The sequence below is a fragment of the Canis lupus genome, chromosome Y (genome assembly GCF_048164855.1).
Source record: "Canis lupus baileyi chromosome Y, mCanLup2.hap1, whole genome shotgun sequence".
Classification (NCBI taxonomy): domain Eukaryota; kingdom Metazoa; phylum Chordata; class Mammalia; order Carnivora; family Canidae; genus Canis; species Canis lupus.
This window is the reverse complement of record NC_132877.1, coordinates 2501-21079: the sequence shown is the minus strand read 5'-3', so window position 1 is coordinate 21079 and position 18579 is coordinate 2501. Positions and strand designations below refer to the sequence as shown.

Sequence of the window (18579 nt, the reverse complement as noted above, 5' to 3'; positions counted from 1 at the left end):
CTCAGGTCCCTCCAAGGGGACCCAGAGTTGCCACCCCAGAACAGCCACTTTGGCCTACGGATTGGCTCGAGCCTCTGGCACCTGAGGACGGACACGTACGGAGGAGGTGTCCACCCTCCTTTCCACCTAAAAGTGGCCTGAGCTCCGGCACCCTGTCCTGCGCCAGGACAAGGAGTGACCGTCGTCTCTGGAGATGGGCTGGCAGCACCGCAGACACCGAAGACAGACCTAAAGCAGCCGTATGATTTCATGCTCTCGTCCCCGCAACGTCTTCCCTCAAAACCCAAGCTGTCCCTTAGTTGAGAGGGTCCGTCGCCCGTGACCGTGACGACATCCGTGAGCGTCCCTTCCTGTCTGTGCAGCCCTCTGCGTGTCGGTGTTCACGGGAATTGCGTTCTGCTTTCCTTTTGATCTTTCTTTTCTTTAACGCACAGGCCTCAGTGACCGGACACAAGAGGATGGAAGGGAAGCCCTCCGTCTCCGAAGCCCCCGCAGAGCGACCCGGAGTGAGACCCAGAGCCGCGACCGGGCAGCACCCCCAGATCCCGGCGACAGTGCGCACATTTCTGCCGTTCCACCACTGTTAGCGCGCGTTGGTGTTGGCATCCCGGTTCCCGGTGGTGACGCGCTGTCCCGTGGCTCCTCTGAGACTCGGGCCGAGGACTCCCTCCCTCGCTCTGGCCACCGCTGGCTCTGCCGCCCGAGCGCTCGGCCTGTGGGCATCAGGGCCACCGACCACAGGCTCAGCCTCTGTCCTGCCACCAGGCCTCCGGCTGGGGCCGCCGTGCACCTGAGCCCCAGGTGGCCCTGCTGTGCGCCCCTCCTCACAGCTGGCTGGGTCGGGGAGCCACTCCCGCGCACCGCAGCCAGGACCCCGCGCCCATGGCCCGCCACGCGGGAGCCGCCTGCAGACTGGTGGTCATGGACTGCGGCCTTGCTCGCCGCTCTGCGTGGGCTCGACGACCTTCCCATCTCCACCTGCACCAGACATGCTGTACCCAACACCATCCAGGCCGATCTCCGTGAAATCACAGCAAAGCGCATCGCCTGGTCCCGAGGGACCACAGTGGCCAGTTGGACATCAGGGACCTGGGTCGCTAAGCGTGCTGTGCCCACGAGCGCACATTGTGTGACAATTTGGGTCTGGTCAGCACCTGCGAACCCCCACCATGGAAAGCTGTGTGCACCCAGCCCTGCTGTCCCGCCCCGGCCAGCACAGTTGGGGCGGGCCTTCCCCCTGGGGTGGCTCTGGCCCCCTGGGTGTTCCTGTCGCCTCCCCACGGCTGCTCCGACACATCAGCACACATGGGGGCCCTTAACATTCACGGTCACGCTGGGGAGGCCGGAAGCACAAAGTGAGGCTGTCAGCAGCTTGGATTCTTCCGGAAGCTCTAGGGGACCGTCCGTCCAGGCTGCCTCCCAGCTCTGGCCCGGGTCATCCCCGCGCCCCTTGTGGGTAGACACATCGCCCGTCGGCGCCTTCAGTGCCACCTACACTTTCCGTCTCTGCCTCTGGTTCGTGTGTCTCCTAAGGACACGGTCGCCGGCCTCGGGGACCCTCTCCTGCAGGATGAGCTCGTCCCACATCCTTCACTGAATCACATCTGCACAGACCCTTCCCGAATACGATCCTGATTAGGGGTTAGGATGTGACATGTCTAGGGGATCACGATTCAACCCACTTCAGCACCTCAAAGCTGTGCCTTTTAACTCTTACTGTCTGTAACTTGCAAAAAGTTTCAGGGCGTATGGGATCCTGAGGGGCTTCCTTGTCCCATGAACGTTACCTTGGCGACAGTCACCTGTTGTGAGGCCTCCGCAGTGTGGTCCCTCCGACTGCAGTCCTGTGCCGGGAACCCCGCCTCGTAAGCCGCGCGGCGCGGGGCCTCCGGTCTTTGCTGTTATTCCTTCCTTCTCTCCCCTAACCCCTCTGCTTTACCTTCTGGGGCTACAACGAACACACTTTGTTTCTTGCAGCAGTTTCAGGTCTATGGAAACCCTGAGCAGAAAATGCAGGGCTCCCGTGAGCTCCCCTCCGGCCCCCGATGATGAACGTCGGGCCCTGGGCGGCACATTAGTGATGAGTGATGAGCTCACGTCGCACGTCATGAACCCTGCGAGTCCTTCGGGCTCCTCCTGCTGCTGCCACCTGGGGGCCTGGACCCCCGACAAGGACGCAAGTCCGCAGCTACGGGGCCTGGAGAGCAGAGGCACCGCCCCAAGTGCCCTGGGCGCGCCTGGCCCCTCCGCCCGCAGCACCGCCGCTCTCACGGCCCCCGACGTCTGCCCTTCCAGACAGGCGTCCCTCTCTTCTCCTCTGCTTCTACCTCAAGTTATGTTCTCATTCCTCATCACTCAGCTTGTCAGACATTTTCTTTTTCCTGCAGTGAAACTATTCTGTGACAGATCTTGATGCCTAAAAACGCGGTATTGATCACGGCAGCATCACTACAGCGGCTCAGTCAGCAGAAGTGCGACTCCTGACCCTGCGTCCCTGAGGTCAAACCCCATGGTGGGAGTAGAGATCACCTAAATGGATACATAAAATTAAAGTTGAAAAAGCTTCATTACATATATTCCCCATTTCCACCTTGAGATATTAGCAGCGAGACTCCTTAGATGGGCATCGACGGCTTGTTACGATATCACGTCTTTCACCTGCTTCTTCACGACGTGCCAAGGACTGCACGGAGGCTTGTGTCCCCTCAGCGGACACTGTGATCCGCTTCTCCTTCAGTCCAGTGCAAAGCAAATGGTGGCAAACATTCAAAAGGATGTGTGGCCCACTCAGGAAACTGGTTTCCCGTTCTCGGGGTCTGGGGAGCAGCCAACAGGCTTCAGCGCTGCTTAGCAATTGCGCAATTGTTGATTTTGCCAGATAGTGTTTGACTTAAAAATTCTTGCTCTTTTTTTTAAAGACGTTATTTTTGAGTAGTATGTACAGCAAACGTGGGGCTCGGACTCACAACTCCGAGATCAAGAGTCTCACGCTCAGTCTCCGGAGCCAGCCGGGTGCCCCGACTGGCTCACGTGCTCAAAGCCTCAGGAAAGTTGGGGGAGGTCCATCTTACTCCGCTTTTGCCCGCGGGGTATTTTATCTTCATAAGGCCTCTCACTCATAGGATCTTCAGATCTGCATGTTTAGGGGCGCCTGGTGGCTTAGCCGGTGAAGTGTCTATCTTCAGCTCAGGTCATGACCTCGGGGTCCTGGGATCGAGTTCCGCGTCCAGCTCCCTGCTCAGGGGGAGCCTGCTTCTCCCTCTCCCTTTGCCGCTGCTTATGCTCTCTCTCTGTCAGATAAATAAAACCTTTAAAAAACCAAAGATCCTCCTGCTTAGGTGATGGGATATTGCCTGCGTGTCCGTCCCTGGATCCCGGCCCACCACCCAGGCCGCTCCCTCCTCAGACAGTCGCAGGCAACGCGAGAAGAATGCGCGCCCGTGTGCTGACAGCAAGCTCGCCACCCCCGGCGAGGCGAGCGGGGGCCCCTTCCTGAAACCAGCCCAGCCACCACCCAGATGCCACAGAACTGCCACGAACACGGGGCTCGTGCACAAACAACATGGAGCAAAACAATGCTCCGAAGCTGCCGCCATGTGCTACTACTCAAAGCCCAGAATGTTCCTGGCAGCTTGGTGATCACATCAGTAACATACAAAAATGCACATTTAATGCACAGGATCGGTGAGTTGTGACATGTGCGCACACCCTGACACTGCTGCCGTGTCAACAGGACGACGTTCCCTTGTCCTCAGCTGTCCTCCCGCCCCCGCCGTCTCCTGTCGGCAGACAACCCCAGACCTGCCTTCTGCCACAGGCGCTACTGCACGTCTTCTAAGGGCCTATGCTTGCGTGTGTGTGCCTGCGAGCGTGCGGCTCAAACTTGGGGTTTTCTGTTTTAGGAATAAGTCAATAAGAAGACATATAAAAATCAGGGCTTTTGTCGTGGTCGTACATTAATTCCCCGGGGGAGGGGCAGGGACAGAGCCGACCACCACACAGACTGCACCGTATTAACAGAAAAATACAGACACGTCTCAGCAGAAGAAGCAGGGACACTTGCAAGACAAAGCGAGGCCCGGCCAGCCCTGGACTGGGGTCTTAGGGCAGGAGTCAATCTCAGAAGCTCCGCTCGAGCAAAGCAGCCTATCGGCAGTTCAGGAAGGAATCCTGGCAGGCTCCGGGGGAGGGTGGCCGGCAGCACCAGCAGCCCCGGGCGGGACTGTTGACAGCCCAGCCCGTCGACTCTTGACTCTCGGGACCCCCCTCCCTGCCAGGCACCCGAAGAGGATGGTGGGCAAAGCTGGGAAGCGCTGCTCCTGGTCACAGCCGCGGAACTCCTGACCTCTTGGAGACACCGGGGATGCGCTGCCCTCCTGCGCTCCTGCGCTCTTGCCGGACACAGGGATTCTTGGCGTCGTTGGAGGACCCGCTGCCCCGGGGCCCGTAGGCGACAGATTTCATGATGCCCCATGAGTGCCACCTGCTTTCACCTACAACAGAAACATCTCCAGCTGCAAAACGCGGGCAGCCTTTTCTCACGGACTGCATTGTGTCTACCTAACGTCCAGGAGTTCAAGTCCTCACCCCAGGGCCCCCGAAGGTGCCTGTATGTGGACACGGGGTCTTTAAAGAGATAAATTAGGGCAACCCGGGTGCCTCAGCGGTTTAGCACCTGCCTTCCGTCCAGGGTGTGATCCTGGAGACCCAGGATCGAGTCCTACTTCGGGCTCCCTGCATGGAGCCTGCTTCTCCCTCCGCCTGTGTCTCTGCCTCTCTCTCTCCCTCTCTGTGTCTCTCATGAATAAATAAAAAAATTATAGAAAATTTAAAAAAAAATAAAATAAAGAGATAAGTTAGTTTATAAAGAGTCAGGAGGGTGGCCACAACCCAACATCTTGCATTTATGGGATCATGAGGATTTCACGTGTGTCGGAGACGGGGCTGCATGAGGGGTTTGCTCTGCAGATGAGCTCCCAGGAGGCTAGTTTCAGGAGCGCCCATGAGTCGGAGGCTCTGCAAAGAGATTCCCTCCCAACCGCTGCCCTCTCCTGCACGTTGGACAGAGGACACGAGAGCTGCAGGCTGCAGACCTTCGGGCCCAGCTGCGTCCTCACAGGTGTACATGGAATCGCAGATTGCTGGTGGGCACAGAAGTCCGGTGTTGTGTGCCCGTATCGCGGGGGTGCCTTGAGCTGCCAGGCATCCTGCAGGCTGGCGCGCTGCGCCGTGTCCCGCTCGCTGTCCTGGGGAGGCCCAGCAAGCAAGTCTGAGCAAACACTCTGACATTGTCTACTCATAACACAATGCGTTCTGAATGGCTTTACGGTGCACTTATTTTTGCAGGAATGTAACTACAGTGTGATTCTAGGAAAGGTTCTCATTTTTACTCAAGGTCTTACTGAGAATTATTCAGCATTTTGGAGAAACATATCTTCAGTGGTAACGTGGCTCAGTGTTTGAATTGCCCATAAATGCGCCAGGATTGCTGTAACCATGGTGATTCAGATTTTATACAGATATGCCTATTTGCCCTCATGCGGGAATATTAAATATAAAGGTTGATTCCAATTGAATCTCGTTTCTTAAATTCAAATGCAAGCAGCCGATTACTCTTACAGCTTGAGTGTGGTTGAAGCCGAGCACTGACATATTAAATTACATGTTGTTTTATTAAAACACGTGTACGTTTCATCTCCCTTTATCCCTTTGTCGTGCAATTACAGCTGCGTATAGATGTGTGCATTTCATCAGATGTGAACTACGCGTGCAGACACACCCTCGGGCCTCTGCATGAGATGCGTGAAAGGGAGGGTAGTGTTCTCACCAATATAACCCACCACGAGACGCCGCTCCACTCCCACCGAGAGGCTGCAGTCAGAACACTGACAGTAAACCAGGGGAGAGACTGGAACCTTCGAACATCACCGGTGGGAATGTGCGATGGTCCCGTCACTTGGGAGAACAGTCTGGCGGCCTCTGAAGATGTTCAGCAGGCAGCCGCCCACGACGGGAGCAATTCTGCTCCCACGTACGTGGCCAACACAAAGGAAAATATACGTGCACGTGGAAACTTGTATCCAGCTGTTCACGGCAGCAGCGGCACAACCGCCAAAAGCCGGGAACAGCCCACGTGACAGCAAGCGATGGAGGGTTAACACACACGGGAGTCCTGCGCGGCCACACGCAGCAGTGCAGCTCTCACACCTGCCCTGGACCTGCCCCGCCGGAGAAGCCAGGTGGGCGCGCCGTGTGTTCATCTGGGGGCCATGAGGACATGGTGCCCACCGGCTGCAGAAGGAAGAAGAAGGTTCGAAGCAGAGACCCTAACCCTTCGATACTTATCAAGAGGCCAAATCCACAGCTCAGCCTCACACCTTCCCGATGTCTGTCCAGATACCAGCAGAGTCCCATGTTCTCTCACTGGCCGCACAAAAGTACGCCCCGTGTCACCTGAGAAGATTTCTGTGCCCGCCTGGAAAAGGAGATTTGGAGCTGAGCCCCACAGCACAGCTGCCCCTTGACAACCCAAGTGCTCATTGTGCAGCCGACGCTGGAGAGACAAACTGGGCCACGGCAGGCGCCGATGTGGTCACGTCTTCCCAGCAGGCCAGGAGCACCTGCAGTGCAAGCCAGTGGGTCGGCCGTGATGTGCGATGGGAGGGCCTGAGAAGGCCATCACGGAGCAGGAAAGATGAGCTGCTGTGTGGGTGAGACGCACACGTCTGGAAATGTGTGATGTCTCTATGCGTATGTGCGCGGGTGTGCTGCGCTCGTGTGTCCATGTGTGGCTAGGTGTCCACGTGCATATGAGTGCATGCGTGTGTGTACGACGTGTGGGTATGCACGACAAGCTGTGTGCACGTGCACAGTGCAGATGCCCACACTCTGTACCCGTGTGGGTATACACGTGTCTCACCTGTGGGCGTATGTGCATGTCTGTCCGTGCACTCGTATGTGCATGCATGCATCTGAGCACGGATGCGTGTGTATGTGTGCACCGGTGTGGGCGAGATGTGCCAACGAAAAGGGCAGCGTGTGCAAGACCACTCAGGCAGCGGAAGGAGCGGGAAAGACTCAGCCCCTCTCTAGTGGCTCCTCAGCCATGCCCCTAACCCGCCTCCCCACTCAGTCCCTGCTGGGCTCTGACCCAGGCTCAGCAGGATCCACTCTGGCCCTGACCTAACCCTAACCCTAACCCTCCAGAGCCCCCAGGCCATGACCTGACCTCCCCACTCCCGCTGGACACTGGCCCTGCGCCCCGCCCCCAGGGCAGCGGCCTCAAGGACGCACTCCGGCACCCCCAGGCCCAGCCGGCTCCCCAGGTGTTTCCCAGCTCCCAGTCCAGGTGTGATGACGGTGCTGACCCCAGGAAGCTAACAGCCCTGAGCCGTCCCCTACCTGAAACTCCTCCTAACCGAGGGAGGGGCTCCCCGTGCCTGCACTCTTGGCACCGGGAGGTCCACGCGGAACACCTGCTGCCTTCCGGGTGCCCGGGATTCGGTGGGTGCCAGGCAGCGTGCCCCTGTGAACATCGGCCGCCCAGCACGGAGTCTCCAAGGGGCTTCCCTGGAGGAATGCGCCCCTGTTTTCACCCTTCCTTGCTGGGGGAGCAGCATGCTCTGCGAGACCAGTGGGAACTCTCGGTGGGAGCATAAGGAATCAGCACCTGGATTCCTGCTGACCAACCCCTTCCAGCAACCTTGAGGTCGGGCCTGCATCCCTAGGGTGCACCGTGACACATGCTCGCAACCTATTCCCACTCTTGTGAGCCTCCTGGAGGACAAGGAGGACAAGTCCCTGGAGATGGGGCTGGTCCTGCGGACTCCACACACCTCCCCTCTCCCTATGCCCCTTGCTGTGTTGGGAGCATCTCCAGTGTTTGGAAGGCTGAGCTCCCGTCTAGATGTCTCCAGTGCCCCTCAAGACCATCCAGAACTATCCACAACTAGTCTGCCCCCGCGGCTGGAATCTCTTCCCTCTCTGCGTTCTCAGGACAGATTTAAGTTTCCACAGCAAAGGTGGCAGCCGTCAGGGCCTGAGTCCCCACTCGTTCACACCTTTCCCGAAAAACATGCTTGTGAGCTCTCCCACATAGACACCCCCTAGCCCCCCTCATGAAGTCTTGTGGACACAGTGGAGCCTTGGTGCGTTTTGGGGCTGTGGGCTGGCTGGAGTAGCCACTTGCTCCTCTGCATTGCCCCCCATGCCCCCTGACCACCCCTGTCACAAAATTTGACTCTTAGGCTTCAGTTTGCAGAAAACTTCCCTTCAGTGGGATCCGTTTCACAAACTCCTTCCCTTCAATGGGATCCATTTTTACAGTCCTATTATTGGGGTCACCCTGAGCAGACTCTATCTGCCATCACCAGGAGCTTCTGTGGGGCACAGTCACCCACCTCTGGTCCAGCTCCCAGCTCAGATACTAGAAGACCGGACTGGGCCCCAGCAAGGCCCACCGCTGCTCCTGGATGAGCCCACCTCTTCCTGGTGCAGAGGGCTATGCTGTCCGGCCCCCTCCACCAGCGTGTACAAGGCTTCTGTTGCACACGGGCAGGGCCTCTCTCGGCTGGTGAGCTGCTGTGCCTGCTGCACCCAAGGGCATCCTGGCATGTGTCTCCACCCACCACCCTGTCCTCTCCTATTCCTTACATCTTGTGAGAACGATCTTGAAGCACCCTGACTCACCACCTGGTTGAATGACTTAGAAAACAAACCAGAGTAGCAGCCCCACGTCAGCCCTGACCCCTCCTGACCCCCACACCGGTTCCCGCAGGGTCCATCTTCTTCACTATGAGCTCCTGATGGGTGAGAATTGGCCCATCAGGGCAGCCTGACGCAGCCACGGGTAGCCTTTCTGGGAGTGCGGCCCAGGTGTCCCTGGAGCAGAGGTCTGTAGAAATGCCCCCTCTTCAAAGCAAAACATGCAGTGAGCTCTCCCACGTAGACACCCCCCAGCCCCCCTCATGAATTCTTGTGGACACAGTGGAGACTTGGTGCGATGCTCCACTGCATTGGAGCAACGTAGGGTGATGCTACCTGTCCTGTCAGTAGCCCCAGGGTTGGGCTGGCAGAGAGAACAAGGGGCCGTGGCTGTGCAGGTCACCTGGTCTGAGCGGCCTTTGCTGCAACCTCCCTCTGAATTGCTGGGTTGCAACCTGCCAAGGGAGAGGATGAGTGAGCTGCACGCACGGTGTGAAATTCCCCCCATGCAGAGGTGAGGAAGCAGGACAAGGCCATGGGTGAGGAAGGGAAGGGCTGACTTGGGTAAATCAGAAACTTCCAGAAAAGTATCCCCACCAAGGCCTTGCATGTCCTTCCTGCTTTGGTTCCACTGCCAGCGATCCCGGCATTTCAGGTTCCGGCCCACGGCCTGTGTGGCAAGACTAGGAGGGTGGGTGGCTCCGGCAGGGGCAGACACCGCTGGGCTGAGCTAGCAGTCAGATGGCCCCTCACGGGGCAGCTTTCCACTGGAAGGGGGACGCTCCCTGCACGGGGCCTGCTGGCCTCACAGGAGGACACCCCCGCCCTCCCCCGCTCTGACCACCTCCCTTCGGCTTCAGGGTTCTGCTCAGGGCCCAGCAGATGCCCCAGTGGGGTTTCATCACTGCATCTACCGGCTCCTGGTTCCCTCCGTGAACGGTGACCCTGAAGGTCACCCGGCAGATGGTGTGTGAGGCTTCAGACCCGGCACCCCCGCCCCCGCATGCACCGGGACAAGACTCTGGAGGCTGGGATGCCGCCTGTGCACAGAGGGGCCTCCAGACTTGAGCCCTCAGCAGTGTGGTGCAGATGCTGCCCTGGGACGTCGGGCGGCCGCCGCTGGCTGTGAGACGCTTGTAACCCACCTGCCTGTCCTGAGCCCCCTGCTCCCTGGAGCCTACGGAACCGGGTCGGTGCGTTGCCTGCAGCTCACTGGGCCAAGTTTCCACAGCCCTGGCTTAGAACAACAGGAACGCGGGCTCTCTGGGTTCAGGCCTGAAGTCGAGATGCACGTGGGCAAGGCCGCGCTCCCCCTGGCCGTTCCAGCGGCGAGGGTCCCACTGCCTCTCCAGCTCCTGGGGGGTGCTGGCAGGCCTAGGCTCATACATGCCCTGCTCCGGCCTCTGCCTCCGTCTCCGTGGCCTTCTGCCCTGCATTTTGTCTTCTCCCCTTTCCCCTTCTTGCTGTGTCCCAGGCCATAAACCATAGATCTGGAGCCTGGAGTGGCTGTGGGAAGTGCCGAGTCCAATAGTACCTGAGTCCTTCCCCACCGAGGACGTGGACTCTCTCCCACTGAGGATGCCGTACTTTCAACTATTGTGACTATCCAACCGAATTCATTAAAGCTTTTATTTTATTTTTTTAAGGTTTTATTTATTTATTCATGAGAGACACAGAGAGAGAAGCAGAGACACAGGCAGAGGGAGAAGCAGGCTCCATGCAGGGAGCCCGATGTGGGACTCAATCCTGGGCCTCCAGGATCACGCCCTGGGCCGAAGGCAGGAACCAAACCACTGAGCCACCCTGGAATCCCAAAACCCCCATTTTTAATTGTAGTAAAACACAGAATATGTTTACCCTCTTTACAGTTTTCGAGCATACAGTTTAGTAGTAACTATTTTCTGTTTTGTGTAACAGATCTCTAGAACCTTCTCATCTTGTAACGCTGAAACTCTGCCCCTTAAACAGACCCCATCCTGTCTTCCCAGCCCTTGGCACGCACGATTCTACTTGCATTTTCATGAATTGGGCCCCAATTCATTCAAATATGTCTTGAGATCCTGCTTTCTTTTTTTTAATTTTAAGATTTAAAATGTTTTGTTTGTTTTAGAGAGAGAGGTGGGGAGGGGCAGAGGGAGAAGGAGAATCTTATGCAGACCCCGTGCCCAGGGTGGAGCCCGATGCAGGGCTCCACCTCACAACCCTGAGATCATGACCTGGGCTCAAATCCAGAGTCGAATCCGTAACTGACTGAGCCACCCAGGTGCCCCAAATTTTTATTTTAAGTCATCTCTGCGCCCAATGTGGGGTTCAAAGTCACAACCCCGAGATCAAGAGCTGCGTGCTCCACGGACTGAGTCAGCAAGGTGCTCCTGAGATCCTGCTTTCAGTTTTGGATATGTGCCCAGAGGTAAGATCGCTGGGTCAGACGGTAGTTCCATTTTTAGTTTTTGGAGGACCCTGCATGCTGTTTCCCACAGTGGCTGCACCATTTTACATTCCGACCAGCACAGCCAAGGGCTTCAATCTCTCCACATACCCACTCTTCCTGGTTGTCTCCTGTTTTTTGATAGTGGCCGTCCTGATGGGTGTGAAGTGGTATTTGTGCTTCCGATGTGCATTTCTTTCAATTAGAGATGCTGAGCATCTTTTCATAGATCTGTTGGCCATCTGCGTGTCTTCTTGGAGAATGCCTCTTCAGGTCTGCCTATTAGGAGGCCACTTGTTTTTGTTGTAGTTGTAAGAGTTCCTTGTATATTGTGAATATCAACCTCTTATCAGAAATAGGATTTGCAATTATTTTCTCCTATATGTCTCCTTTTCACTCTATGGATTCCTTTGTGCAGAAGCTTTTATTTATCTTTTTAAGATTTTATTTATTCATGAGAGACACAGAGAGAGGCAGAGACACAGACAGAGAAGCAGGCTCCATGCAGGGAGCCTGATGTGGGACTCGATCCCAGGATTCCGGGATCACGCCCTGAGCCGAAGGCAGATGCTCAACCGCTGAGCCACCCAGGCCTCCCCGTGCAGAAGCTTTTAAGTCTGTAGTCCCGTTTGTGTATTTCTGCTTTTGCTGCTTGTGTTTATGTGCCCTTTTCATAACCTGAGTGGAGAGCAGGTGTTATTGCCCCAAGTCCACCAAATTCATCCCAAAGCAAAGGCACAGACATATTAGTAAGCAAGGAATGTCTCCATATCAAGCATAAACATAGACTTTTGCTGAGAATTTTCATTAATGTTTGTTTTGACTCAATGACAAGACTTTCAAAAAGGTAATAATATGGTGGAAAAGTTCCTGTACATCATCCATCGAAAGTACCCCGAAGTCAGCAGTTTATATTAGCTTTATCCTGGATCAGAGCCTGGATCATGGTTGTAAAACAAACTAAACTGGATGGCTTACAACTACAGAAATCTATCCTTTTCCAGTTCTGGAGACCAGAAGCCTGAGACCTAGGCAGGGCAGGACCACTGAGGTCCAGGTTGGGCAGGGCTGTGCTCCCTGCAGCGGTTCCAGAGGGCAGGGGTCCCTCCTGTCTCTTCCAGCTTCTGGGGCTCCAGGAGTCCCTGGGCTGGTGGCTGCGGCCCTGCCTCTCTGCCTCGTCTTCACGTGGCTCCTCCTCTGTGTCTCTTGTAAGGGCACCTGTGATTGGATTTAGGTCCGTGTTCATCCAAGGTGGTGCCAGCTCAAAGTCCCTCATTTAGGGCAGCTGGGTGGCTCAGCGGCTTGGCGCCGCCTTCGGCCCAGGGCGTGATCTTGGAGACCCAGGGTCGAGTCCCACGTCAGGTCCCCTGCGTGGAGCCTGTTTCTCCCTCTGCCTGTGTCTCTGCCTCTCTCTCTCTCTCTCATGAATAAATAAAATCTTTTTTAAAAATTCCTCATTTAATGTATCTGCAAAGATACTTTTCCAAATAAGGTCACTTTCACATGTTCTGGGAACATATCTCTTGGGGTCCACAACTGAACCCACTATTTGGGTACAAGATAACCCTTTCATCCTAGGGGATGTGTAAGGTCTTCTATGGACTGGTGCTGACAGCTATACTGTGGGCATGTGCGTCTGGGGACACTCAAAGCATCTGTGAGGGAGGACCCCAGGCCTGGCTCCATCAGAAAGGGGGCTCATCCACCACGAGAACAGTTACGCCATGCTTTCCGTGGGTGCCAAGAGCAGAATTAGTCACCTTGGAAAGCTGGTTCTTGTGTAATTTCATGATTAAAAACCTCATGTAACCAATAATTGCAGGTTTAGAGCAATCGATTGCTGGCACATGATGACAACACTGTCACTTTCGGCTCCACAAGACTCCATTAGGAACGCTGCAAACAGGGAAGACTTGGCGATTCAGAAAGTTGGTTGCCATGGGAACCGAGCAGGCTTGTCACGGTTGTCAAGGAAACTCCTCCTCAGCGCTGAAGGCAGAAGTGGGCGGGCCCTGAACTCCGGGCGATCCTCTCAGAGGGGCCCCTGCTTTCAAGCCATTTACCTGACCCATGGTCTGCAAGGACACGTTCCGCGTGGGCTATGGCTTGGGGAAAAGTCTTAGGAAGTCGTATTTTTTGTCACAGTCCTGGAGGGGTTTGCAAAGCACCTTTGTTTTTAGGGAAACTGTGTTACTGCAGTGGAGCGCCCTGGCACAGCAGGGCTGACCGTCGAAGGCCATGTGTTCGTCATGTGAGTCTAGGGCCAGTGGGTCTCCGGGACCCAGGCTCTGTCCGTCTGGTCTCTCCTTCCTCCTTCTGGGTGGAGGGTTCCTGCCAGCAGGGGATGGGGCTGCTGGGGTGATCACACAGGAGCCGACCCCTCATCCTAAGACCCTCCTCAATCCTGCTATGTCCCCTTAGTAACACCTAGAGAGGCGGCATCCACACCGCAAGGTGACGTTAGCCTGGGAAGTGCAGTGGAGACATGGGCAGGAAAAAGGAAGAAAAACAGGGTCTGGTGGGGAAGCTCTGGCACAGTGGGGTCGCCAGGGCACAACAGTGAGGTCCCTGGGGTGCCACAAGGGTCATCGGGGCACCACAGTGGGGTCGTCGAGGTGCCATAAGGGTCACCGGGGCACCTCAGTGGGATCGCCGAGGTGCCATAAAGGTCACTGGGGCACTGCAGTGGGATTACCGAGGTGCCACAAGGGTCACTGGCGCACCACAGTGGGGTTGCTGAGGTGCCACAAGGGTCACCAGGGGGGCACCACGGTGGGGTCACCAAGGTGCCACATGAGTCACTGGAGCATCTCAGTGGGTTGCCGAGGTGCCTGCCACAAGGGTCATCGGGGCACCTCAGTGGGGTCGCCAAGGTGCCACAAGGGTCACCAGGGCACGGCACCATGGTGGGGTTGCCATATGAGTCACTGGGACACCACGGTGGGGTCACCAAGGTGCCACAAGGGTCACCGGGGTGCCATAGTACAGTCACTGAGGTGCCATAAGGGTCACTGGGGTGCCATAGTGCGGTCACTGAGGTGCCACAAGGGTCACTGGGGTGCCACAAGGGTCATTGAGACACCACGGTGGGGTCGCCGAGGTGCCACAAGGGTCACTGGGTACTGCAGTGGGCTCACCAGGGTCTCATGCAGTCTCTGGTTCCCTCTGTTATAGGAGTTACAGATGTGTATGGACTCTCTGATGTTTCCTTGTTCTGGAAATCCTATAGAAGGTGGCTCACACGTCCAGCTATGCTCTGGGGGTGGTCACAGCAAAGTTCTGTGGTTCAGCCTGGAGGTGCCAACGCAGGCGCACACACCGAGAACCAGCGAGAGTGAAAACGTGTTGTGCGAATGTGGACGGGGTGCGGTAAACGTGAGGCACCTAAAATCTCTTCTATTGCTTTTAAAAGACATAGTCACGTAGTATAAGCTTTAGTGCGTTTGTGAACAATGGAACCAGTACCATTACCGTGGCGCCTGTGCTGCGCTTTGGAGACGCAGGCGCGGTGGGTTGTGTGGTGCGCGCCCCTTGGTCTGCGCCCCAGATGAGCAGTCAGCCTTCCGGGCACACTTAGGGTGCTTGTAACACTTGCTGCTGTGGAGCGTGTGCTCAGGTGAACATAGTGGTAACGAGACACCCCAGTGACTGGGGGCGAGGCTGGTGGTGTTTCCCACCCCGCCTTCCCAAGAAGCTGTGGGTAGAATGGCCATGTTTACACCAGCCAGTGCATTTGAGAAATGCAAGCAAGCAAGTCCCTGTCATCACACGTGCTTGGAAGCGGAACAGTCGGTACCATGTTGGTGGTGAAGCGGCACAGGTAACAACCAAAAGGGTCACGAGTGTCGGTAACCTGCAGACATGCTCACCCCTGGGTTTGAGTGCCACCTAGAAACCCAATGATCTCCCCCTGTGTTCCCCAGGCAGCCTAGGGCCAGGGGTACAGGACGGTGGCCACGGACACGGTGTTGTGCAGTGTGCCTCCCACGGGGCACTCGGCAGCTCCAAGTGATGCAGCAGAGCGGCCGCTGCTCCCACTCAGGGGGCCCATGAGGCCAGGGGGTGCCGACAGCCCCCAGGTGCCACTCCTGGGTCTGGCCCCCACAGGGAGATTCCTGCTGGGGGGCCGGCACCCAGAGACTGGCTGAGGGCATGGTGGTCCCTCAGGGCAGAGCGTGCACTTGCACTCAGACCCCGGTGGTGGCTACACAGTCGGAATCCACTCCTGCTGCTGGGGCAGCTGGGAAGTGGCCTTGAAATGAAGGAAGCTGCTCGGCGGTGCAGAGCATGGGGTGGAAGGGCAGCCGGTGTGAGATGGCATGGTGGGGGCCGGGGCCCGGCGGCACGCCCAGCAAGGACACAAGTCGGTGCGGCTCGCACGGGAGGCTTTCCTGATCCCGCGCTGTGGAACGGCCGGGCGGCCCGGCACCCCCGCCCGACGGCGCTGCTGCCCTTGGGAGAGCAAGGCTCCCCTGCTCTAGGGCCCGAGCAGATGGCGGAGGGGGTTGGGACTCCGCGTGGAGGTGTGCTTGGGACTGGCTTTGCCGCTTAGCAGCTTGTGACCCACGTCCTCCCGGGGCCTGGGTTGCTAGAGCGTTCACCAAGTGTGTGAGGAGTGTCCCAGCCCCCGGACTGCTGTGACACGCATGCGAGGGCCCGGACACAGAGTAGCTGCTACAGAGAGGGCGCTCATGCCACCCAGCAGGTGCGGCAGAAGGCAAGGAGCCGAGGCCTGCTTCTCTCCCGTTCCTGTCCCTGCGGGCCCTGGGGCCGCGGCTCTAGACGACAGGGCGGCCGGCTCTGTCAGGTCCGGCACCTGGTTTTCACGGCATGTTCATGCCCCCGCAACAGATACCCCAGACTGGGCAGCTCAGGCAACAGGTATTCATTTCTCAGGGTTGCGACATGTGAGGTTGGACGTGCGGGATCGGGGGGGTGGGGGCAGGCAGGGCTGGTTCCCCCTGAGGCCTCCCTCCTGGGTGTGTAGACGCTGTGTTCTCCCTGTGTCCTCCTCTCCTAAGGACCCCCAGTCTACGGTATCAGGGCTCGCCCTCCTCTCATTTCACCGTGACCACCCGACTAAAGACTCCCTCTCCAAAGACAGTCCCATTCCGAGGTCCCGGGCCGAGGTCTTCAATGTATGTATCTTGGGGAACGTGGTGTGGCCCATAACATCCGCTCACGGACGGAGGGAGGTGCCCACACGCGCTGTGTGCGAATCGGCTGGGGAACCGGTCTATGAAGCAGCAAGGGAGCCGGCCCCCTTCTGGGTGAGCAGGTTGGGGTATCAGGCTGTGTCATCCGATGACTGTGGTGTCCGTGTGACCGGCGCACACAAGGGCTCATTGTCAGGAGGTGCGGGGCCGACAGCCTCAGCAAGGATGTCTGGGCCTCTCAGCAGCAGCAGTCCCCCCCACCCCCATAAGACACTTCACGTAGAGGGAAAGCTTTGTGTGGAGTTTAGGCGCATGAGTCTCACGGTCTCCTTGGTGCTTGGAAACCTCTCCTTGGGGCTGGACTTGAGGTGACCACGTGTCAGGAGCCTCCTCTGGGCTCTACAGAGGAATGAGGCCCAGGCCTGGGGCTGGGGGCAGCGCTGTGCCATATGGGGGAATCCGTGTGGGACCCGGGGAGATAGACTTTGGCGGTAGATATGACCGATGTGACTGGGGCACAAAGAGCGGGGGCAGACGAGGACAGTGCTGCGTACGTGGGCTCAGCAGTGAGGCTATGGGGAGGGGCAGACACCAGCCCTTGAAGCCAGAGTTCGCTCTTCAGGCACGCTCATGACTCCCCGTGGTTGGATCGAGGCATCGGTCTGGGGACAGGAGATCGTGCGGTTGTGGTCGGGGCAGGAGGGTCCTGAGCACCCCTATGCCCCGTGCAGGGGACTGTGGCTCTGAAGGAAGGAGCTCAGACACACAGGCGGAATGGCAGCCTCATAGTCTATCCAGAAACTTCGGGTCCCTCAGCACAGCCCCATTGCCATCTAGTCAGGGCGGATGGCGCGGCTGCAACGTGTATGGCTGCCACATAGCTGCGTGGGCATCCGGGACACACTGCAGCGGGCGCTGTGCCGCCGAGGCTCTGCAGGCCCCACGCTCAGCAGCCCTGTCTTCAGACTGGGCAATCCCCACGCAGGTGAACTTCTCTGCCGCGGGCTCCACGGTCACAGCTTTGCCCGGTGACTGCTTGCTTCCGAGAAGGAAGGGCCAGTGCTCAGTGCAGCTACAGGCAGGGGACGGGGACGTACGCGTTAGGTCCCCAGCAGAGCCCAGCCTCCTGTCCACCCTCCTGCAGCCCAGCCCCCCTGCACAGCCCGCTTCCCGGCCCCCCAGCAGCAGCAGCACGTGTGCACCACCTTCCAGGTGCAGCGAGACCTCTGGCGGGGTTGGGGACAACTCCAGCCTGCAGGACAGGATTTCTGGGACTCAGTGTCCCACCTCTTCCTCTGCTAGGACACCTGCGGGACAGACAAACAGGGCTGTGGCCGGCGTGCTGAGTGGAGGCCCTTAGGGAAAACACTTAGGAAAATGTGCCTTTCCAGAAAGATAGCATAAGTCTTCCAACTCTCAAGGCTGTGGGGTGGGGTGGGGGCTCCTTGAGTGTGTGCTGCTCAGAGAGGATGTGTGAGCCCCACTAGGTGGGCTTTCCGGCGGGCGCCCCGCTCCCAGTCAGCAGGAGTGCGCCTCCCCTGCAGGGCTGTGGGTGCCGGAGTCCCTAGCAGGCCACCGTCCCCGGGTCTCCATCACTGCCTGTCTGCCTCCCTTCAAACGACCCGATGGGGATCCCTGGGTGGCGCAGCGGTTTGGCGCCTGCCTTTGGCTGGGGGCGCGATCCTGGAGACCCGGGATCGAGTCCCACGTCGGGCTCCCGGTGCATGGAGCCTGCTTCTCCCTCTGCCTGTGTCTCTGCCTCTCTCGCTCTCTCTGTGTGACTATCATAAATAAATAAAAATTAAAAAAAAAAAAAAAGATTTAAACCACCCGATGTTCTCCGTCGGCCCCCACACCCCCAGCCCTCCGTGCCCTCCTCACTGCTCTGGGTCCCTGTCAGCCCCCGCACCCCCAGCCCTCCTTCCAGGCTCTGAGCCATCCTCACTGCTCGGGGACCCCATCGCCCCCCCCACCCCCGCACTCCCAGCTCTCTGAGTCATCCTCACTGCTCCCGACCCCGATGCCCCCCCTGCACTCCCCAGCCCTCCCACTGCTCGGGGACCCCGTGGGCCCCGGCACCCCTGTCATCTCGAGGGTGAGGCTCCGTGGCGTCCTCACTGCTCGGCACCCTGCATCGGGGCTTGGCCCCTCGGAGCCCCGCATTGCCCTCTGCCCGGCTTGGCCCGGTGCATGGACCGTCAGCCCTTCGCGGAGGCTCCGGCCCTCAGCCCTGGCAGCTCGGCGCGGTGCGTCCGCCCTCGGTGTCACCGTCAACCGTCGGCAGTCTCCTGG

The 18579-nt window shown here is 58.1% G+C and overlaps 1 long non-coding RNA gene across 1 annotated transcript; it reads left to right on the top strand.

Annotated features, from left to right (window-relative positions):
- The first annotated feature begins 13109 nt into the window (after window positions 1-13109).
- Window positions 13110-18063, top strand: LOC140629063 (uncharacterized). The gene is made up of 3 exons (XR_012026922.1): window positions 13110-13382; window positions 14306-16012; window positions 16153-18063. It is a non-coding gene; the product is annotated as an uncharacterized lncRNA (long non-coding RNA).
- Window positions 18064-18579: the final 516 nt, after the last annotated feature.